This window comes from Carlito syrichta, unplaced genomic scaffold, assembly GCF_000164805.1.
Source record: "Carlito syrichta isolate Samal-C Ts95f unplaced genomic scaffold, Tarsius_syrichta-2.0.1 Scaffold305978, whole genome shotgun sequence".
Taxonomy (NCBI): domain Eukaryota; kingdom Metazoa; phylum Chordata; class Mammalia; order Primates; family Tarsiidae; genus Carlito; species Carlito syrichta.
The window spans coordinates 119,484-144,013 of record NW_007250074.1 but is presented as its reverse complement, the minus strand read 5'-3'; the positions used below and the strand labels follow the sequence as shown (position 1 = coordinate 144,013).

Sequence of the window (24,530 nt, the reverse complement as noted above, 5' to 3'; positions counted from 1 at the left end):
AAAGTTGACCATTGTATTACTTTCCAAGGCCACTAGCAAAGTACCACAGATGAGACTGTTTAAACAACAGAGGTATATGAAGCATATTTTCTCACGGTTCTGGGTGCTGAAACTGCAAGGTCAGGATGTCAGCAGGACTGGTCTGCTCAGAGAACTCACTCCTTGGCTTATAGATGGCTGCCTATACTTCACCCTGTCTGTCCTCTGTATGTGTTTGTGTCCTAATCACCTCTTCTTATGAAGACACCAGTTATATTAGGTTAGAGCCCACTCTAATAATTACATTTAGCCTTCATCATCTCTTTCAAGGTTCTGTCTACAGTTGGAATCATATTCTGAGGTACTACTGGAAGTTTGGGCTTCTGTATATGATTTTTGGGGGGACACAGTTCCATCCACAACAACGATGTAGAGATTAGAATAGAGAAAGATACTGTGCTGAATTCCACAATGTGACTTTCAAGCTGTAGGCCAGTGAGGAGGAATGTTATCTCTTTTATATCCTGAAATTTTGCTCTTCCTAAATAGAAACCCACACTCTTTAAATTTGGTCATTTAAAATACTCTACACTGAGGGGTTGTAGCTAAATATCATATTAAAACATAATGTTTTAATTATTTTTTAGTTTTAATTTTTTTGTGGGTTTAACCTAAGATCTACCCATGGGTCAAGTAATCAGTGTGGATTAATATGATGATATAGAATTATAAAGTTCTTTAAGAAAATGTATTACCATGGCCATAGAAAAATTTATAAAATCTTTCTTCCTTTAGAAATAATCAACCCAGGACCCCAAAGACCCTTTTTGACCCCTAACGTCACTGAATGTCAACCATAATAAGTTCCAGAAGAGAAATAATTCAATCAGAAAAATGGTGTTTTTAATCATAGCATTTTAGAAAGAAAGCTAAGTTCTTTATGATAACTTAAGTAGATAATGGGATTTAATCAAGAATCTTTATAACAGTAACTCTTGCCAGGCATGGTAGGCAACATAGCAAGGCTCTCTTTCTACAAAGTAAAAAGAGAAAAAAAATTTTAATTAGTCAGGTGTGATGGCGTATGCTTGTAGTCCCAGCTACTCAGAAGGCTGAGCCAAGAGGACTGCTTGAGTCCAGGAAGTCGAGGCTACAGTGAGCTGTTATACCTCTGTACTATACAACCTGGGTGACAGAGCAAGAATCTGTCTCTAAAAAAACAAAAAACTCAGTTTCTATGGACATAGAATCGATTTCTTCACTTTCATTAATTTGCTTTGAATTGAAAATTTATTTGGTCATTAAAGGAGTTAGGAGGCTTGTCTTTTTCAGGCTATGAGTAAAAAGTGAAGGAAAAACTGAAAATTGATTTTTATTTTACAGCTCTTTACATTTTTCAAGTTGACTTGCTTTTTAAAAAAAAAGCTCATAATCACAGAATCAAATTTTACAAGTGATCAGCTTCTTTGAGATCATCTGATCGAAACCCATAATTTACAGATGTCATAAATAAGACCAAAGAAACGCCAAATAAACTACACATTGAACAACTTAGTAGAAATATTTAAAACTTAAAAATGAATCTGCTTCATTTATTACACTAATGCTTCAGTTCACTAGTTTATAGATTACACAAGCTAGTTGCTTTTATTCTCTAAAATAACATAAAGACTGTCACTTTGAGGCTTGTTGCTTCAGTCAAAGCAGAAAAATTAACTCCTCACTCACATTTAATGCGTTGATTTGTAGATGATTCATCCCAAAATTGCCTTCCCTTGTATTTGCTTCAATTAGCTTTGACAAAATGTAAATACAAAAACCAAAATAAATATCTGAACCCAAAATAGTATCAATAACCTAAAAATAAATTATTGTTTGGAAAAGTAGGGAGTCAGCAATGTACAGAAAGATATTGAAAAGATTTTGAGTGGTGTGTGACCTTAGGGTAACAACATGAATTTATCTTCTGCACTGGGACATATTGGGGACTGTGAGTGTTCTGATAATTATCAGGTTAGTACAACAGGTATGAAATAGGGCTTGTTGCATCAAACGTGGATGCATGGACACCCTATTCCTTAGGAAGATTAACCCAGCTGAGATGGATGGGAATACTGGACCAATTGTGGACTGGTGAATACACCAGCAGAAAAGATTGGGGTCCACGCATGACCGGGCATATCTCTTTCTCTTGGGAATGTGCCAGTAGTGGAAGCAGCCCAGAATAAAGCGAACAACTGAGCTCCAGCTTCACTCTCCATCTGTGGCTCGCTGTATGGCCTCCTGAGGCCACCTGTCTGGATCACAGCCTCTCTTCTGTTGGATGCGCACCGCCCCATGAAGCTTCTTCCATTTCTAAACTCTTTGGTATGATTGCATTTCTAAATAGTAAAAAATATATGTTGTAATGAGAAAAAAAAATGTGCACATTTTGCCTTGGTGAGACAGACCAGGATGGCACTTGGCGTTAGGCCACCCTGCCTTTTAGAGATCTTTCTCATGCTTTGGCTGAGTCATCATCCTGTGTGTACTGGGGCAGAGAGGACCACAGGGAGGGAAGAACTGTGCTCCTAGAAATCCCAGAGAGCTTACATGGAGAAACCAGAAGTTGACCCTCCTGGCTGGAGAGGTCATCAGCAGGCAACGTCCAGCACACTCTGGTGATATATAGGACAGAGTATTAGAAATTGAGTTTTCTAATAGCGTAGTCTGCATTCCTCATTAGAGTTAAATTGCAAACTGGTTCTAATAAGATTCTCCATAATCGTAGATGTTTTTGCCCCAACATTTGTTTTTCTTGTACATTTCTGAAGTTATCATAAATTGAACTTCTAAACTCTCAAACATCACTTCCAGAAATAGCTCCCACTTACTCCTTGTAATAACAAATTGTACAGATTTCTAGCAGTGAGGCACCCCCAGAAACAATTCAAAGTGGGTATCTTTGCCAGTGGTTCGAAGTAACACCTGACTCTGAGCAAATAAACATTTCAGTGAAACCCACCTTAAATCCACAGGTTGTCCAGAGCCAAAAATCATGTGACTTCTCAGAGAAGGCTAGAGTGAACTCAAACTCTGAACTGTGAGTTGGATGCCGCTCTGCCCATCCACTGTGCTTCTCCTGTGACCTTAAACCAGGACTTGGCAATTGAGACAGCATTGTCTTTCCAGGTCTGTCAGCAGCAGGGGGCAGATCTGTGATGGAAATTATTCACAGGTTCCCAAGGACCAGATAATGTATTATTTTCTTTTTTTTCCAAATAAGCTGAAATGTGTATGTGGAAGTGATCTAACCCTTGCCTGCTTCCTGGTGAGACAACAATGGACATTTTTTTTAAAAAGTCTTTCATTATCTTTCTCAGTGTAGTATCAAATTCTGAAGATATCTCCTAGGTCAAGTGTTTTGTTTACACTGATCTGTCCTCATTGTTAAGTGGAATAAGAACTCCTGAAAAAATTTATGTTTATAAAAATACTTATTACCAGTTGTTAAATTCTTCCATATCTAGCTGTGGACTTGTGATGGCCAATGATGACTTTTTCCCAGAGCTCCTTCCTCAGACTCTACCCAGATTTACCTCTCTTCTCATCTTCAGGTGACGCCATGGGCAATGACTGTGTATTTCCCACTGTATATCCTGGTATTTTGGAGTCATTTTCCAGTGTCTATAAGAGTAAAAGATGGTGGCCTTTGCCCCTTTCTCTTCCCCTAACCTAGCCAGTACCCAATACAAAAAGAAACAACTGAAGCTTGATAGATTCTGATTTAAGAGAGATTTTTCTCAAGTGGCCGGTTCCTAGTGGTGACACCTTCACCTGACTTTCCCTTCCCAGTGAACACTTGGACACTACATGTAGGCAAGGACTTGTACTCTGGTATATCGCCAGCATTTGAACAGTTCCTGATGCATGGCAGGGACTCAGTGTGTGAAATCTCACTACAGTACCACTTGTGAGCTTATGTGGGCATGATTTTTTTTTTTTTTTGTAAACTGCTGTCCTTCAGAATTCATATGAGCACCTTTGAAAAGTCTACCTGCAGTAGGGAGCAGTGGTTCACGCCTGTAATCCCAGCACTTTGGGAGGTGGAGGCGAGAGGATTGCTTGAGCCCATGGGTTTGAGACCAGCCTGGGGAACATGGTGAGACCTCATCTCTTCGATAAATCAAAAAATTAGCCAGTCATGTTTTTTAAGTGAAACTCAGCGGAAGGAATTGCTCGATCTTGATTTTAAACCATTGTCATTGATTTAAGTCTGTAGAAACATTATTTTGCTCGTGGTCTCTTCCTATCATTGTCATGTAAAGTCGTTCAACTTAACAAAAATGTTGTGTGTCCGTATCTCTGTATCACAAACATCTATGGAGCTGAGTATTCTAAAGCAGGATGGTGTGTATTATGCAGATGGTTGTTTGAATGTTGAACTTCAGGATTGTCTATCGGAAATTCTCATACCTTTGAACTTTCAGACTCCTCCGTGGTTGTTCTCCTGCTTGCTTAGTTAGGAAACGATCATGGTGGTGAAGAGCACAGGACATGGGACCCCATGAACCTGGCCTAGAATCCTAATTGTTCACCTTCCCTAAAATGTATTTCTTTTTACAGAAACAGAAGGGACCAGTAATAAAACTAATTTCATAGGGCTGTTAGGTAGAATATATTTGGTAGGCTACACATAAAGATTTTAGCACAGAGTCTAATACAGAGTGAGCACTCACTCAGTAATGTGTTAGCCATTAAAATTATCAGTGGAACCTCAAAAAACTAATTGTTATTAAAAATAACCATTTATGCATATAAATGCCTTATACCCCTAGAAAGCACAAATCATTTTAAAGAACAAAAAGTAGCTTTAAACATTTTGATGGGAGCCCGATAGCCTGTCTACAACAAGAGAGGGACTGAGATTATTTAGTTAAACAGGAAACAGAATGGAGGAATTAAGATAACTAGAAGGACACAAGATGAGAAAAGACAATCTACCATAACTTTTATTTTGCATAAACAAAGAAATGTTAGCATGCCCATTTGGAGTACAGTATCTGAGTGTTATGATATTTTGTCAGCCAAAGCTGCACATCCGAACTTTTTCCCCTAGTGTCATAAATGTCATGTGTCATTTGCATGTGCAACATACACATGTTGATCTGGGCTCCCAGAATTTCTTTGGAAACACAGCATATTTTGTTGAACAGATCAGCACATAGAACTCTAGTCTATTTGGGTGTGGTATTCATTTCTTTAAAATGTAAATACATGTCAGTAATTAAATCAGACAAAAATCCTTTCTTTCATTCTATGCGAAAAATAATAAAAGAAAATATTTAAAATTGAAGTGTATTTCTTAATTTTTTCTAGATTTCTCTCACCACAAATACTATCAAGAAGGTGATACACACGTGTTATTGAAAAACCATCAATGAACTTTATTTGATATTAGCAAGATGTAGTACATGAAATATAGACTTGAGCATATGATTATGAATATCACAGTTGTAAATTTTATTTGTATTATTATTTTATCTGCCTTGGATTTGTTCAGTGAAAGCTATTATGTTGTTATAGTTCAGCTGCCATTATGTTTTTCTTTTATAATGTGTATCAAAACTGAAATAAAATAATACATCACAGCAGTATTTGTTTAATATCTTTTCCTCACTTCTCAACTTTAAAACCCAACGGGCAGATCTGTCTTGTTTATTTTGTATTTCTGTAGTTTTGCACAGTTATTGGTTCCCATTTAACAAGTACCTCCCAAGTAAATAATCAAACAAAATGTAGGTGGGGAAACATGACATCTGCATTTTCACCCTTTCTATCTTTCCTAACAAAAGGAAAACACACAAATGGATGCTTGGACAAAGTTAGAAGACATGCCAGAGGTATCTCTAAATTTACATCTCCAAGCCTATGTGAACTTGTGATCTTCACAATGCTACTCTTGGCAGTAGCTCATGTGGCCGGATGCAACCATAAGATAGGCCACAGATTGCCCTCCTCTCCACACTTTCCTACAATTGTAGGAACTTTTTGTTGTGAGATAGTGTTCTGCTGTGATGAGTTTTAGGGTGTGTGTCTTTGCCTGCTTGGGCTACCGTAACAAAGTACCACAGACTGGGTGGTTTAAGCAATGGAAATGTATTTCTCACGGTTCTGGAGACTAGAAATCCAAGATCAAGGTGTCGACATGGTTGGTTCTTAAGAGGCATCTCTGCTTGGCCATGTACACATGGTCACCTTCTGGCTGTGTTTTTACATGGTCTCCACTCTGCATGTCTATGTCCTCATTTCCTCTTCTTATGAGGACACCAATCATATTGGGTTGGGACCCACCTGAAGGCCCAATTTTAACTTAATAATCTTTGGAAGGCTTTATCTCCAAATACAGCCACATTCTGAAATACTGGGGGTTAAGACTAACTTATGAATTAATTTGGGGAGAGGGATCCAATTCCGCCTATAACAGTGTTCCATAAAAAACTGCTCATAACCAGGTTGATTGAGAACTGCTTGGTGATATTAAATTTGAAAGATTATTTTAATATGTTACTATGCATTAAGAATCTCCAAGAAGAGACTGTAGGATTCTAGCTTTGCTGAAAACAAAAGCAAAAAAATCCTTCCCACTACCCCAATAATATCTTTCACATCCCAGCAGATTTTTCTGGGAGCACCTACTGGCTAGATCACAGCAATGTCCCAGCACCTTGTAAACAGCTATTTGAGGACTGCTTGGCCCCTGGCTGATACTAAATGGCTGATACTAAATGGCTGATACTAAACAATCATTTCTAACTCCATACATGCTAGGTCCAAAATGCATTCAATTATCATCATCATCATCATCATCATCATCAATAGAGTCAGGGTCTTACTCTGTTGCCCAGACTGGAGTGCAGTGGTGCAATCATAGCTCCATGCAACCTTCAAATTTCTGGATTCAGGCAATTCTCCCACCTCAGCCTTACAAATAGCGAGAACTAAAGGCATGCACCATCATGCCTAGCTAATTTTTTAAAATTTTTTTATAGAGACAGACTCTCACTATGTTGCCCAGGATGGTCTGGAACTCCTGGCGTCAAGGACCTTCCCACCTCGGCTTCAAAATGCACTCTTAATTTGACACAGGCAGTTTTCTTTTGATATTTAGCAATTCTTTATTAAATTGAGACTCCATGCTTTTTTAATTCTACCAACCAGTGAGTACCAATTTTTTTACCAACTTGTCACTCCAGTTCTGGAGGTAGTATTGGAATCTTTCTCTATAACTGTTGGCATCTGATAACAGTTTTTACAGCTAATTACCTCCTTGTTTAAGAGGAATGCAGAAAGGAAGGGATGCAAAAAATGCCTCTTGGAGGCAAAGAAACATACATGTACAACTTTGAATAGGGTTTCAATGCAAAATAGCTGTCCAGCCTCCATGGAAACAGAATTTTTGATGTACTCATTACACAGGCATACTTGCTAAGCTCTTTGGGACATTAGCACTTTTAATAATGATGTTAGCAACTTTCCCTTAACTATTGCATATTTACAGTGGGTCCTTAGCAGAGTGGGAGCCTTGTGAATTAATCCCTATTTAATGAGAAATATTTGAAGGTGATGAGCATCGTTTGCTGCTGATGGGATAACTCTGCCTTAAGAGACTATTTTGGGAACATTTAAGTCTACTCATTCAAGATACTTTAAAATTTAAGAGGACAATTTTGTGAGAGATTAAAATAAAATACAGGATTTATACACAATTATTTTCATCACTTATGAAGTGTCCTGTATTTGCTTTAAGGGTTTTAAATTTTCACACTTTCTTGCTTTTGTCAGATCTCAGTAGCCTGCGCTAAATCAAACGTCTAGATATTGAGTTCTGGCTGAAGAGTGCTTTTTAGTAAGATGACAGCCAATGGCTGTATTTGAGAAACTTTATTTCAGATTAATTTGTATTATATGTTTCATTTAAAACTGTCTGGAGAAAGCTATGACAGTATGTTTATATGTGAAAATTGCACTGGATTCTCTCCAATGTGATGCAAATTTTCCACATCTACCTAAAAACATAGATAGAAGCCACAATTAAAACATATTAGGTCCTTGGAAACATTTGGGTGCTCAGAAATAAATTATTATAATAAAAACTACTGTAATCGTTTCCTCATGCTTGATCTCATCATTCTGTTAAAAATACTCGAAATTAACTGGTGGAAATAAATGACCAAATAACTTGTTTTCCTTTTAATTCACTTACTACTTTGTTCTGAAGAATACAAATAAAAAGCATTTGACCTTGTAACTTTTTTTAACTATAATTTTTTTTTGAGGCAGGATTTTACTCTGTTGCTCAGGCTGAAGTGCAGTGGCACAATCATAGCTCACTGTAACCTCAAGCCATCCTCCCATTTCAGCCTCTCAAATAGCGGGGATTACAGGCATGTACCACTACACCTGGCTTTTTCTTTTTCTTTTGTGTGTGTGTGTGTGTGTGTGTGTGTGTGTGTGTGTGTGTGTATCTTCAGTAGAGACAGGGTCTTGCTGTGTTGTTCAAGCAAGGTGGTCTTGACACTCCTGTCTCAGTCTCCCAAAGCATTGTGGCTACAGGTGTGAGTCACCACGCCCGGCCTTAACTGTAAATTTGAAAAAGCTCTGAGTGGGTGAGTGTGGGTCAATGAGGTAAAATCCACCAATAGAAAAAAATTTTTAGCAGACTGGTGGCACTTCTCATTTTGTGAAATATTCTTGGACTCTCTGTACCTGTAGGGACCTTGCTCTTTTTGATTCCAGTGAACACTCAGTTAATTTGATAGCCAAATCCTGATGTAAACATAACAGTAACACAGGATGACTTAATGACAAGACTATTGGCTCTGATATTAACTGACTTTGAATAAAGTCCTAATCCTTTCTGGCCACATTTTTCTCATCTATGAAATGAGGAGTCATCCAAGACCCTGCCTCATACTTGTTTTCAGTTTCTGTGCATTATCACGCACAGATACATTTTTTTAAAGTGTGTGTGTGTGTGTGTGTGTGTGTGTGTGTATACATACGTATAGTTGTTCACACCATTTTGGCACAGATATTTGACTTGTTTCAGATGTCACTCTTAAAATCAATTTAGAGATATTGCATTGCAGCTGTTTATTTTTCATTGTGAAGGCAACAAAGTTGACAATCTATACAGAATTTCCCAGTAAGATAGTCATGTTAAGGATTTTGTTAGAAAATGAAATATGATTCCATAACAAATTAATCCCTGTCAAAAAATAAATCAACGTCTGTTTAAAAGAATAAACAAAGCTCTCCCAATTTCTGTGCAAATTGTTTTTGTTCCTTAGACCCATGAGATATATGAGGCTGAATGTGAGGTAATGGTGAGTTTGTTGGACTTAGAGCCCTGAAGCCTGGAATCAGGTCCCAATTCTGCTGTAAACTTTGGACAAGTCATTTACTCTGACTAAACTCTAGTTTTTCTCACTGTGAAATGGGAGTGGTACCTCTTACAACTTGCAAAAAGTGACGAGAGGAATTGTCAGATGCTTTGCCAGTGACGGATGGATATGTCCCAAGGAACAGATAGATATTCTTTTAAAAGACAATTGATGTGATGGAGACCTTCTTTCCTAAATGCATGACTTTTGCTAACTTTAAAAAAGAAGGCCAGCCATGGTGGCTTATGCCTGTAATCTCAGCACTTTGAGAGGTCAAGGCAGGAGGATCGCTTGAGCCTAGGAGTTTGAGATCAAACTGGGCAGCATAACAAGACCTCATCTCTATAAAAAAGCGAAAAATAAACAAAAACAAAATTTTTTAAGGAAAATATATTTTCACCTCTGTCTGAATCACAATTTCTGACCAGCCAGTAGAATTTTCTAGCTTAGTAATGGATAAGAAGAGTTTTTAGAGTTAGCACATGAGAGTGAAGATTGAACAGGTGAGAAATTTTAGAGACTGCATATAGGTGAAGTCAACCGAGAAATAAAGACCAAAAAACATTTGTGTCTCTGTGATTTCTCTTTGGTCATTTGTGCTTTCTTTAGAGCTCCACACGGAGCAAAGTCAGCTAGCACTCAGGCAGCAGACTGAGTATGTGGAATAGGGGCTGGGGAAAGTGCAGGCGTTCCTGTTGTTCTAACCTCCAGTACAGGGTGTGTATCAATCTACGTATAAGATGTTGATATATTAACCTAGTAAACTGTGTGTGTGTGCATGTGAGTGTGTGTGTGTCTGTGTTTGCATGTAGTATTTATAAGGTGGTTAAATCTGGCAAAGCTCTTTCTTTGCTAGGATAGATGCCCAGATAAGCTTCAATGAGAACATAAGAATCTAGACAGTGGATATGCTGTGGTTTTTCCTCTTGCTTCTCAACGCAGAGAAAAAGGAAGGATCATTTTATACTATTAGGCATGACAGTAGAAGGGAAAACATTGCTATATCCCTTTTTATCCAATTTATTCTGCTGAGGAAGTCCATTTCTAAGCTTTTCAGCAAATACTTAGTGATTCAGATTTGTCATGAGTTGTGAGGTGGCCAAATTATTCCTTTCTTTTAAAAAAAATCATTAAATAATAGGTTAAAAAGTAGCTTTTACAAAACGTAAAGTTTTCAAGGATATAGGAAGATGTAAAATAACTACTTGTAAATGTTTTTCTAAATCTGTAGCTTTCTAGATCTGCATGCCAATTTAACATTGGTCATTAAATAAGCATATTAGCTATACTTATTGTATAATACAATTGGATGAGATTTAAATCTTTATATTAGAATGAATTTGAGTGATCCATCATTTCTTGTAGCATTGTGTATCTATCTACCTGTATATTATTTAAAGTTCCCTCAGAGTAAATTATAAAACTGGAAACAGTAAAGAACGTAGGAGTTATTCATTTACCTGTGTGTCTGAAATTAGCCATTTCCCTCACCAAATACATAATGATTTCAAGGTGAAGGGCAGTTAACCCAGTGACCTCCTAAATATGAAGCTCCATTAAGCTCTCCCCTGAGCAATGGCCACAATCATCTGTGTGTCCTCTAGAACTGTTTATCATTAATGCTCGTCAGAAGTATACCGCTTTACTATAACCTCTAAAAGACAATTACAGGGAAGCCAATTAGCTAAGGAAAGGAGATGACCTACATAAAGCATTTGCCAACTTTTTCCACAAAGGGCCAAGCAGTAAATATTTTTCTACATTGCAAACCACAGGGTCACTGTTGCCAGCTACTTGATCAGCTTTGTCTTGTAGCATGAAAATAGCCAGAGACTATAGGTACAGAAAAGGTCAGGACTGGAGTTGGCCAGCAAGCCTCAGTTTACTCACAGGGGTCCTATATGAGAGAAGAATAGTTTGGATTCCTAATTATACTGTTGCAGCTATAAGGGTTGTGGCTCCATAGAAAGACACGTAGCTGTATGAAAACTGAAAAAAATGTCATTAGTCATCTGGATACTGTCAGCAAAGGCTAAACATCTGGATGTTTGGAAATCTAAACTAACATTTTAAAAACACCTATTACGTTATCATTATGATGACTGCTAAGCATTTGTGTACTTCATTCCAAGAGTGATCTCAACATATTTAAAAAGCTAGAGACAAAGTGAAATAATGCCTTTTTTTCCTTTCACGTTGAAACTGACATTTTAGAACATAGGCCCAATAGAGGGGAAAGTGTTTCTAGTAAGTGACAGTATATTCTTTAATATAAGATACCCTCTTGAAGCCATCACCACGAAAGCCACAAAAGCGCTGAGTGAATTTGAGATCAACTGGTTTGCAAATTCAAGATTCTTTGTTGGAACTTCCTAGCAGCCCCTTGAGGACACACCTGCAGCCACTATCAATGGGCTTCATGGTGTGAGCACTATCTGAGTTCTAATGCTGGTAAGAAAATCTTCAAAGGGACTAGCTGCTTCAGAAAGAGAGATGGTGCCTCACACCGGCCAGGTTTGAGTTGTGCTTATTAATCTTTAGTGACAGAATGTAGAAAACTATGCTCTGTGGCAAAGGTCTTCCTGTGATTTCTCCTCCTTTTCAAAACAATATTAGGAGGCACGTCTGACCCCCATATTGACTTCTAGAATGAAAATAGACTAGCTCTGTTATTCAGAATCCAGTGAAAATAAATGTTAGGAGTGTTTTGTATTCCTTGCAGAAATGCAAACACATGGAGTCTTTGTTTGTTTGTTTGTTTGTTCATGGCATGAACTCTAGTCTAGATCTGGAAGGCCCCTCACACTTAAACATTTGAAGCACCCTAGGCTGGGCACGGTGGCTTTGGGAGGTCAAGGCTAGAGAATTGCTTGAGGCCAGGAGTTGGAGAACAGTCTGGACAATATAGCAAGACCCGATGACCATTAAAATTTTTTTCAAACATTATGCAGGTATAGCAGAACACCTATAGTTCCAGCTACTCAGGAGACTGGGGTATGAGGATCACCTGAGGCCAGGAGTTGGAGGCTGCAGTAAGCTATGATCATACCACTGCACTCAGTTTGGATGACAGAGAGACCCTGTCTCAAAAAACAATAGTGTTTTTTGTTTGTTTGTTTGTTTGTTTTAAGAAGCACCTTTATCATTATTTTACGGTATAGAAAACGTTGTTGCCACCCAGGCCCCTGCCCCATACCTTATATAGCTACAGTCACCCCACACACTGCCCTTGCTCTGGCTCTGCCCTTGTCTGCTTTTGTCCTCACCGCCTCTGAGGTACCCTCATTGAGAGAGACATCTTCTTACCTGGGAAGGCTCCTGCCAGTACCTGATTCTGGATCTCATTCCTTCCTCTCTTCTGAGAGTGCTCCATCAGCTATTGTCTATTCTGTCTTCACTCTAACTTGCCGTTCCCTCTTTTTAATTTTCTCATGAAAACACCATCAAGCCTGTCCCATCTGTCTTTCTTCCTCCTTCCCCTGGGGCAAGCCCCATACGAGAAACCTCTCCCAGATCTCACTCCTCTTGGTTTTCTGGATTCGTGGGGGTTTCCTCCACAGCATCCAGTTTTCATTTTCCCATTTGCTATCGAGTGAATTCCTTCCTCTGGATCTTACACTTTTCTTCCTGAGGACTTGGCCACACCTCAAGATTCAGCCGTGGTCCTGAATTTTCTCCATCAGGAACAAGGACCAGTTGGATGAAGGAGTGCCTGACTGCGCAAAGGCCATTGGAGAGCGAATGAAAACCAGGACCTGAAAGCGGTCCGGGAGAGAGTCGGTTCCCTTCCCCCATCACGGTTCTGGGCCCTCATTGTCATCCAGAGAGCTTTTAGAAAATACTGATGCCTGCACACCCCTCCACCCACTCCTGAAATCCGATGTGTTGGTCTGAAATCGCAATGGTCTGGCATAGAATTGAGCTGCCGTCCTTTGGAATGCTGTCTCCCTGTTGGCAAGGGTACCTCTCACTCAGCTTTGCTTCCCCCATCCCACTGAATAGTGTCTGGCACAGGGTAGGTTCCGACTAAATGGTTTGGTAATTGGAAAGCTTCGTTATGAATTAATTTCCAAAGGTAGGAAATCATTGGGAATTTTACTAATGGAAATCAAAATTTTACTCATGTTACTGACTAAAAATATCTTTTCATAAAATAGTTCTTTTTACGTTACTAGCATCAGTCTTCCTTTTGTGGGGATTACTTTTTAACTTCATAATTGTAAGTGAGTTAAATCTTGTATCTTTCTTAAGAGACCCCAGCCTCAAGTTGCTCTAACATGACAGCTCTCAAGGAAGCATTGCACAGGGAGGATGGCACTTATGAGGGGGCATCCCCCAAAATGGAATTTATTTATTTAAAAAATGTATATTTATTCTTACATGTCTAAACTTTAGTCATCGTCAAAATATTCTTCCTGGAAGACGTTGGAAGTTTTGAGAAGGTTGATGATTTGAAAAAGAAATGTCCAGAGTTAAGGCAAACAGGTGACTGGTTCTTCTTCTACCATGACAACATACCTTCCCATACCACACTGTTTAGTGGTTTTTAACCAAAAATGGCATGTCCCTCATGCCCCACCCTCCCTTTTCAGCCAATTTTGCTCCAGTGACTTTTTTTTTTTTTTTTGCTTCCCCGATGAAAAAAGGGAAGTGTTTTGTCAAAATGGAAGAGGTAAAACAAAAAACGGCAGAAGCACTAAAAGGTCTCAAAATTGATGAGTTCAAAAACTGTTTTGAGCAGTGGAAAAAACATCTTAATAGGTGTACTGCATCAAATAAAGAGTAATCTGAGCCGGGCTCGGTGGCTCAGCCTGTAATCCCGCGCCTTTGGGAGGCTGAGGTGAGTGGATTGCCTGAGCCCGCGGGTTCGAGACCCGCCTGGGCAGGCGAGACCTCATCTCTACAATAAATCAAAAAATTAGCCGGGCATGGTAGCGCGCGCCTGTAATTCTGGCTACTCGGAAAACTGAGAAGGAAGGATCGCCGGAGCCCAGCAGGTCAAGGCTGTGGTGACCGGGAACGGCCACTGCACTCCAGTCTGGGCGACAGAGTGAGACTCCAACTCAAAAAAAAAAAAGAGTAATCTGGGGACTGCAGTTTAAACATGTAAGAATAAATAAATAAATTTTTATAAATAAATTCCAGCTGAGGGGGATTTTTCCTTTGTATCTTGCTGTCAGATGGACGGGGCTTAAAATTTCACTCCTGCCACTGTTTGGCGGGGGGTAGTTGGGCTATTTATTTCGCTGTGAAAATTGACACTTGATCAATGGTGAATGTATATCAGGCCCTTGCTGGGTGGTCACCATTTCATTCTTTCCCTTATCTGAGTCTCACAGCTTTATGAGGAGAGTAACATCGTCCCCATCATCACAACCATACCCATTTGGATATCTAGGATTAAAGGTTTTCTAGATTTTGAAAGATGAAATTCCAGAGCCCTCACTCATATCCACCAAACTCTACTGCCTCTCAGAGGAGAACGCATCGCTGACATCTGAGCTGTGAGGAGGATGAACTGAAAATGCCTGAGCATTCTTTGTCTTTGTTTCCATCTTATTCCTACAGTGCCTAAATTAGCCAACCTTGAATTTCTCAGTCATGGAGAACTGCAGAGCCCCGAGTAACCTCCATCTTGGAAATGGACATGAGGGTCTGCCATTTTAAATAAAGCTTCTTTCACTGCCTCAGTAAAACCATTCTACTATACAGCCATAAAGAACAAAATCGTGTCCTTGGTTGCAGCTGGAGGCCATTATTCTAAGCAGATTAATGCAGAAACAGACAACTGTAACTGCATGTTTTCTCTTCTAAGGTGAAGCACTTAGTGGGAACACTGGGTACACATGAGCATAAGGATGGGAACAACAGACATGGGGGCATGCCTAAAAGGGAGGGGGAAAATGAAAGTAAGGACTGAAAAGCTACCCAGTGGGTATCACACTTATCATTTGGGTGACAAGCCCAGTAAGAACCCAAACCTCACACTCACACAATATGCCTGTGTAACAAATTTACTTATGCATCCCTTGCATCTAAAATAAAATTTTTAAAAGGCATTAAAAATACACACCATTCTATGTAGGGTTTGGTATGGATTAGCTTTCAACCAAGTGATGTTCTTCAGAGTCCACAGAGTGGCATGCCTAGACCCTGGCAATGAGGGTGACAAGGCTGCTTTCTGAGGGTGGCTTGATCAACCCTTCCTCCCTAGGAATTTCTGTCAGCTCTGGTGTGAGAGACATTCTATATTCCAATGGATGTCATTATTTTAATTATCACACTTAGCAAAATAACAGCTTTCCTCTTTTTTTCTGTCTCTAAATAACAGGAACATTCGAGTTGATGTTGCTTTCTTTTTTTCTTATAGGTTGTTAAGATCTGTATAGTAATGTAAGATCACACTTGAATATGGCTTAGCCTGTATCATGCACTGTTGTCATCATAGGCGGAACCCATTTCTCACAATAACCCTATTTGCTCCCATGTTATAGATGAGAAAACTGAGGCATGTAAGATAGAATAGGAGTTCTCAGATGTTAGTGTGTATCAGAAGTCACCTAAAGCAGCTCTCCCCAACCTTTTCAGCATCAGGGTCTGGTTTCGTGGAAGACAGTTTTTCCGAGGACTGGGAAGTGTGGGGGGAGATGGCTTAGGAATGATTCAAGTGCGTTACGTTTATTGTGCACTTTATTTCTATTATTATTACATTGTAATATACAATTAAATAATTACACAACTCACCATAATGCAGACCCAGTGGGAGTCCTGAGCTCATTTTCCTGCAAGTAGATAGTCCCACCCGGGGGTAAGGGGACACAGTGACACCCAAAGTGTGTTGCTTATGTCCAGTTTACTCTATAATCTCGTTTGGGTTTCTGTTACAGCAGAAAACCCTGCTTCACAAAGATAGGATGTTGAAAATGGAAGCAGATTTTTCAGGACTGTTCCACAGGAGGTGGAACTCAGGCGGTCATGCCAGCCATGGGGAACAGCTGTAAATACAGATGAAGCTTCGCTCGCTCACCCACCGCTCACCTCCTGCTGGGTGGCCCGGTTCCTAAGAGGCCACAGTTGGGGACCCCTGACCTCAAGGGTTTATTTTAACTACCAGAGTTTCTGATTTGGGAGGCTGGGATAGGGCCTGAGAATTTGCATTTCTAGCAAGTTCCTGGGTGATGCTGTTGATGATACTGCCATTCCAGGGCCCCACTGAAAGCCACTCAGGTAGAGTAAGTCACCCAGGACCACACAGCTAATAAATGATAGAGACTGCATTTGAACCCAGGGAATCAAGTTGCAGAGGCCTTTGCATGACCTCGTGTGATAACTAGACTGGTCTGATATGCCTTTACAAGAAGAATGTCTGTTTCTCTAGAAGCCATTTTCCATTTTTCTGCATTGTCTGTGCTTATGCGTGGATGAATAGACACATGTACGTAATAACCAGACACTCCACTGAGTCCAATGTGTGGCAGCAAAGAATATCCATTAGCAACTTCTTTAATCATTCTCATACTTAATTTAACAATTATAATCATGAGTTTGTTTCAATAACAGATCTCTGAGCTCATCACAGTCATTATAACCTGTCATTTGGAAATAATTGGCTTGTGTTTTAAAAGCATATGTGATCTCATACTTATTTCCTAGAAGGAAATCAGACTCTCTACAATTTGACATAATGACAAGTGTAATTAATGCACTAAATTTGTAGATCCTTTGTCACCAAGTCTAACTTCTCACCAGATTCATAAATCTCTGAGATCCGTGAACGAAGTTCAGGCAGCCATTGTTTGGAGACTTCCCAAGTTTTCTGACTCAGGTGGGTGACTTGCCTGACTTGAAATCTCTTTCCCATAGTTACCCTAAACCTACCCCACTGTGAGTTCTATCCATCTTAAACCTGTGCCCTACAGTGACATGAAAGAAGCCTTATTCATGTCCACATAAGACCTTCTCCAGTGTACAGAGATGCCACACCAAGAATTCTAGTCCTCACACTACATCCTCCCTCTGTCTTGAATGACTCCCCATGGACCAAACTCAGGTTCCTTCCTTCAGTTTCACCTGCTCTGAGCAAGCTTCTACCTGACACTTTCCCTCTCAAAGATAATGTCCCAAAGTGAATAAAATGTTCCAGAAGATATCCAAACACAAGAGTTATAACCCTTGATCTGGAAATGCTGAGACTAAATGTAAACCATTTTCACTGGCAGTTTCCCAAATGCATTCTGAAAATGTGTTGTTCCCACCTGGCTGTGGCTCATTTTCTCAGACGCACCCCGGGGGTTTCTTGGCCCTTTCTATGACGCCAAGGTTTTGTTTGTGATTGTGGCGCTCTCTGCTGTCTTCAGAATTCCTAACACGTAGCATTTTTCCAAGAAAATTCCAGATTGAAAATTTAATTTAAAAAAAAGGTTAAAAGGCTTTCTATGGCTGGAATTAGTTATTAAAAAGCTAAGTACAATTCAAAGGAAAGCATGCCATCTGTTGATTTAAAACAGTAATAATTTTCTTCCTCATGGCAGATGAATACTGTAAGCCTCCTTTGCCAGTGTTGCTTGGTCTAAATAACCCAATCTCACCCGTTGACTGATGCTGGAAAACACAGGGCATTTTTTTACATTAGATCTTTGGAACTGACCTAGCAGAACAGTTTCAGGGTCCTCACAATAGTTTTCAAAAGCTGTTTCCTGAATCATAAACTTTCATAGTTTGAAAATGCTTTTAAAATTGCCAGGCTGGTTTTGTGTGTGTGTGTGTGTGTGTGTGTGTGTGTGTGTGTGTGTGTGTGTGTGTGCAAATTTGAAACCAAGGTTCTGAGAATTGAGAAGCGTTTCCAGAATGCATGAGCATTGTCAAAGCCAGTCTGTGAGTTTCAGATCTAATTCATTGTGATAAGTTTTTATTTTAGTAAATCAAATATATTAATTTTGGAACATGAGATATTATAAACTTTCTAGGTTTCTTATTTTTAGCCAAAACAAATAATGAACATTTAGTTAAAATTTTGCAGTAATTTAATTATTTTGGCATTTACTTAATAAAATCCATAAGCTATGACAGATGCCTTAAAAGTCCAATTTTCAGTGTTTATTTTCTTATGTTTTCTTGTTATGCTTGCTAATGCAGCTTCTGACAGAAGTAAATGTATTAATAGAACTGTTGTAGTCACCCTTATTCCTATCTGATTACTAAGAACCAAAGAACTTTTGAAATGTGTCCAGGAATGTTGATATTATCACTCATAAACGGACCTTGAACAACTATCGTAAAACTATAAGAAAGGGACTGGCAGTAGTGGGAAACTGCCAGGGGAGTTGGGGTGGGATTGGCAGCTGAGGGAAACTGTTGGGGGGGGCAGGGGGACACCTCTTCTCATCAACAAGGGTACCTGCATAATTAACATTTGTATACCTAACCCTGAATTGTACCCCACATCTTTAAAATAAAATTTAAAAAAAGTAAAAATATGTATATATTATCTGAATTTAGTCCGGTAAAATCTTTATTTGGTAATAATAACAATAATAATAATAAAGACTTCGAATGGAATGTACGGTCTCAATCCATGAAAACATCACATATATTGTTGTAAAATACCTACTAAGTCTTACAACTCATAAGTAGAGCAGCTTTGTAATTTACTTATTTAGAATTGATAGAGGTTTCTGCCAGCTTCTAGCTGACAGAGAGAACTCACAGGTGTGTCTAAATCAGTAGGACCTGCCATATTTGTATCAGAAGTACTAATTATTCCAATTTCTGCTGTAACATATGAAGCCGTGGAAATTTTATTTCAAATGTTCCTTAATTTCTGAATCTCTGTGTATTAGGGTCAATGGGAAACACTGTCATCTGCTCCCTGGATCCTATCCCAGTTCACATGCAGTTTTTCTAAATTACTAGAGATTTGAAATGCAAGCAGGTAAAAGTAATTCCATCTAACAACAGCTCACATTATGGAATTAGAACTCTTCAGCGTAATTGTTGACTTCCATCATCTCTTTTTAGAGATGAAGAAAAGGAGGGATCTTAAGAGATTTGATGATTTGCCCATGTAAGAAACAAAACCAAGCACTAACAGGTTCGATGATTGCTGGGTCAGTGCTCGGAACCCTATGCCTGACATCATCATCTAAGCTTCTCAAGGAGCTTTTTGTGAATTTAAAATTCTGAGAAATGAGTCAGAAGCTTGTGGACCTGGTCAACATTTCTTCCCTAGTTAACAGGCACCAAGCCTAGAATAAGACTTCTCTTGAGGGCAAAATTAAATATACTGAAGCCAATATTTTTGTGATAGTTTGGGGATATCTAATCAACATCAGCATCAGTTTTTTGCAAAGTCTTTCTTTTCACTCCTCAACTATGGCCTTAATATCACTGAAAATACCAGAGAGAGAGTTCCCATTTGAAGATATTTAACAACTCCTAATTTAATACTAAATATCTGAAATTGAGAAACTTTTAAAGAAGGAACATTAGCTTTTAAAACTTTAGTACTTTGAGAAAATAGTGTCTGTAGGGTGTAAATTTCCATCTTTTAAGTACAGGGTACGGAAAGGTGTCCTCAACCTTTTCTGTGACCTTCTTCTCTTTGCTCTAGGCAACATGCCCTGAGACCTAATCATGTACTTAAGCTATTTCAGCATCAAGAAAAATAATGTCAAAATAAGGAGAGTCCTGAAACAACAGAGTATAACTGTGCTTCTTGTAATAGTCTCCTGACATTTCAAAGAGCCAGACATTCTCCTCCAGGCTGTGCCTGTGGCTTTATTTTCTTATACAAGAAATGTGCTCAAGGGAGGATGGTAGATCCAACTGCCTAATGATGATGAGAGTCAAGGTTCTCTCCACCTCATTCTGTCCGCTTTACCTACAACAACCTTCCTGAATTCCTGCCCCATGAACCACTGTTCTCATTCTCCATGGTTTAGTTCAGTCATCATCTCCACGAAGCCCTTCTTATAGCCCCCAATCATCAGATGGATGGCCCTGCTCTGCTGGAATTTCTATTGATCCTGTGTGTATCTCCACGCTAACCTTCAGTATATTGCATTAAAATTATCTCTGTGTGTGTCTTTTCTGTTCTCTGTCTTATGTATCTCTGGCATTCCTAGATTTGACACATAGAAATTGCATAATGAACAAAATTAGGTTAAAACAGAAATGTTCACTGGCACTTTGTTGGTGCTTATGAAATAGCTTATATCAAACATAGCAGGTCAAATCATTCAGCTACTGCCTTAGTCCTTTTTGTGCTTCTATAGCAATACCTGAGACTGAGTAACTTATAATGAAAAGAAGGTTCATTATCAAGGTGCTGGCATCTGGTGAGGGCATCCTTTCTGTGTCACTACATGGTGGAAGGAATGAGGGACAAGGAGGGAGGGCGGGAGGGGGGAGCGAGAGTGAGAGAGAGAGAGAGAAGAGAGAGAAAGGGGAAGATGTTTGAACTTGCCAATGAACCCACACCACTATGAAAGCCTTAATCCAGTCATGAAAATAGAACCTTCGTTGCCCAGTCACCACTCAAAAATTCCACCTCCTCATACTGTCACAGTAGCAGGCAAATCTCAACATGAGTTCAGGAGGGGACAAGCATTCAAACTATAGCTGCTACTAAAAGGCATGCATTGTAGCCAGTTTATCTTGGAAGCCTCACCCAGAATTTAATTGCTTAAAATTCAATATCCTATGAGGACAATTGCTAACACCTGCTGTGAATATTTTCCCAACTACAATTATACAACAGCTCTCCATGCCAAAGATTGTTAAGGACCTTGATCAAGCTTTTATCCTTATGTTCAAGCAGCTCAGGCTGTTTTCTGTGGAAAACCTTGGCCCTGTCCACAAGAGAGGCAGCCATCCAAGCCTTAGGCATCCAGGTAGACATGGATTATAGCCCCCTAATCATCAGATGGACACCCTTGCTCTGCTGGAATTTCTGTTGATCCTGAAGTTCAGCACCTTGATAATGAAGTTTCTTTTCATTATAAGTTACTTGGTCTCAGGTATTGCCATAGAAGCACTTAAAGGACTAAGGCAGTAGCTGAGTGATTTGATCTGCTGTTTTTTTGATATATGGCATTGAGAGATTGAAGTGTAAAGGGTTAACTAAGTAGACAATACTTAATTTCATAAGGCAGTGTTTATTTTATTCCCCATGCTTTCATTTTGTTTCACATCACACCTGAAACATGAGGATAAGACGGGCTCAGTGGCTCAGCCTGTAATCCCGCACCTTTGGAAGGCTGAGGTGAGTGGATTGCCTGAGCCCGTGGGTTCAAGACCCGCCTGGGCAACTTGGTGAGACCTCATCTCTACAATAAATAAATAAATAATTACCTGGGCATGGTAGCACGTGCCTGTAGTTCTAGCTACTTGGAAGGTTGCGGCGGAAGGATTGCCGAGCCCAGCAGGTCGAGGCTGCGGTGGCCAGGAGCAGCCACTGCACTCCAGTCTGGGTGACAGAGTGAGACTCCAACTCAAAAAAAAAATGAAGTAGGATAATACCTACTTCATGAAGTTATTGCAAGAGTTAAAAACACATAAAACATTTTAAGTACCTGACATAGTGCTACGTAGGTATTGTCTCTGACTGTAATATGGGACACTCAGTTTAATTCAATTTTCAGAAAAGCAACATATAACTTGCTAGTATAACTATATCCCATGCATTATTGAGGACTTCCTATACTAAAAAGTAATTCATCATATGAATTTCAAATTAAGATGGATATCCTGTATTTAATTTGACAACCTTAGGTTCAATGAATGAGTAAATCCTAGTTAGAGTCTTAAAATGTAGCTTTGAAGGGTTGTTTTCATACACTGAATAGAACATATAAATCCCCTCTAGCTAGGAGCCTTCTCTAATTAATTGAACGCATTCTGAGATGACGTCTTGACTTGTTTCACAATCGGCTCGGTGCAACAAGTGATGAAGTGGAACGCATCTAAAAAAAATGAACCAGGACCTCCGGGTGACCCAAATCTTCAGCATTCTGTTCCAGGAATCCAGTAGACCTTCAGTACCAAGGATGGCCTTTTAGGTTTAGCCTTTCCCTGATTTGCTATGGTTATATTGGAAAGGCCAACCAGAATTTGGCATAAATCTTAGATATAGTTCATATCCAGAATATGGTCAATCCAGGCCAGGCATGGTGGCTCATGTCTGTAATCTCAGCATTTTAGGAAGTTGAGACCAGAGAATTGCTTGAGACCAGCCTAGGCAACATAGTGAGACCCCGTCTCTACCAAAAACTCAAACAATTAGCCGGGCGTGGTAGTGATGCATGCCTGTCATCCCAGCTACTCAGGAGGCTGAAGCAGGAGGATCCCTTGAACTGGGAGGGTGAGGTTGCAGTGAGCTGTGATAGTGCCACTGCACCCCAGCTTGGGAGAGACCTCAACTCAAAAGAAAGGAAGAAGAGAAAGGAGGGAGGAAGGGACAAACAGTATGGCCAGACCAGCTATAATTCATTCATCGTGTTTACCAAATTGTCCACCTACTAGTAAACAATTTTGGCGGCATTGAGAGATTGAAGACAAGGCAACAAATGCCACAGAAAACCTGTTCATGTGAAGTTTTTCTACCCGGCTTAATGCCTTTTGATTTCTGCAAAGTTGTCTGGGCTTTGGATTATTAGCATTTTTAATTAAATAGCAAAAGTGAAGCATGAGAAAACCTCAATGTTAGTAATGCACCCTTAATTTGCACAGTGAAAGATTCATGGTATCCTGAAGCTTAGGTCACTGCCCTGGATTATTAGGTTTTTAATATAGCTTATCTTGCAAGCTGCATTGACCAGCTAATTAAGTGACAGTGAATTTTCTTATCCTTATCTAATAGTGACCTTAAATTAACACTTTACACTTCAGAGTCATATGAAGCCTCCCTTTTTATCCTTGTCAGCTATAGTAATTATCTTTGTTTTTTTTTTTTTTTTTTTTAGTGAGGCTCATTGGTTAGAGCTTCATTTGTTTTTGCTTATTGTTTGTTGGCTAAGCCAGTAATTCCTGGAAATTTGTGTAAAAATTACCAAATATTATAGAATTTTTAAGGCAGGCATCTTATAATTTTGGAAAGCTGCAGCTACTTTTCATGTGAGTGTGTTTAAAATCTATGTCCCAACACCATCTCAAGAAATAAAAGGTTAAAAATGAAACACAGGTTTTTTTTTTTCCATTTCAGCATTTTTTTTTCTAATGTTGGGAGTCACCCAAGTAACATATGGCAATGATTTAAGATTCAAAATCTCATGCAATTATTTTCATCCTAATAGCATTTGCTCTCTTTGCTTAAAAATTCACCAATTGGCATGTAAGTTTGCTTGTCCTCACTCAGTCTGTATTTTCCTAGCGGTGCTCCTGAAAGTAAGAATATGGTTAACCTGCAGTGGGCCCATAACTTTGAAAAGGTGAACATCACATTTGCTTTTGATATATTACCATTTTATTAACAAAATGATAATATATGCACTTGGATATTTCCTTCGTAAAGATCACGGAAAGTGATTACCCTCAGGTTTCCCATCTTCTGTTAGTAGAGTAGGACTACTTTGGTCATTTAAAATAAAATATAAATCTGAATCATTCATGTTCTGAGACATAACCAGATAATTACACATTGCGATGACAAATGCATAAAGGAAAACTCATTTAATGGTGTTTCTTACTTGCATCCCTCCCATGTTTAAAACCCTCCTGGGCAAAGCTGCATTCGCCCTGAAACCAATGAGGCTTACACTTCAGTCCCCAACCCCCACCTCATTCTGGGTCCTTTCAAGGTTCCGGGATAGACCTAGGAAGGTATTCACTGAGGTTTTTGAAATTTTGACAAAAGTAAGGTATTTTAGTGCTATCAGATAAGACTGCAGTCTCTTTCTTCTCAAAGAGGACCCTCAAATTATACAAACCAGAGGCCCCAACAGACAAGAGCCTACCACTACTTCCAAGGTTTAGCTTATTATTTTAATTACATAACCCGGATTATCAGTAAGGTTGAACATTTTTGGAATTAGGTTTATTCGTCACTTCTTGGCCTTGGAGTCTTGGAGGTGCTTTTGGCTCCTGTTGACTTTGTCTAAAGGGAGAGAGGGATGGGTAGGAGGAGCAGGG

At 39.3% G+C, this 24,530-nt stretch overlaps 1 protein-coding gene across 2 annotated transcripts in view; it reads left to right on the top strand.

Moving 5' to 3' along the window:
* FBXL7 (F-box and leucine rich repeat protein 7) overlaps positions 1 to 24,530 on the top strand; it is a 303,797-nt gene that overhangs the window by 189,653 nt on the left and 89,614 nt on the right. The gene's annotated exons all lie outside the window — the stretch shown is intronic.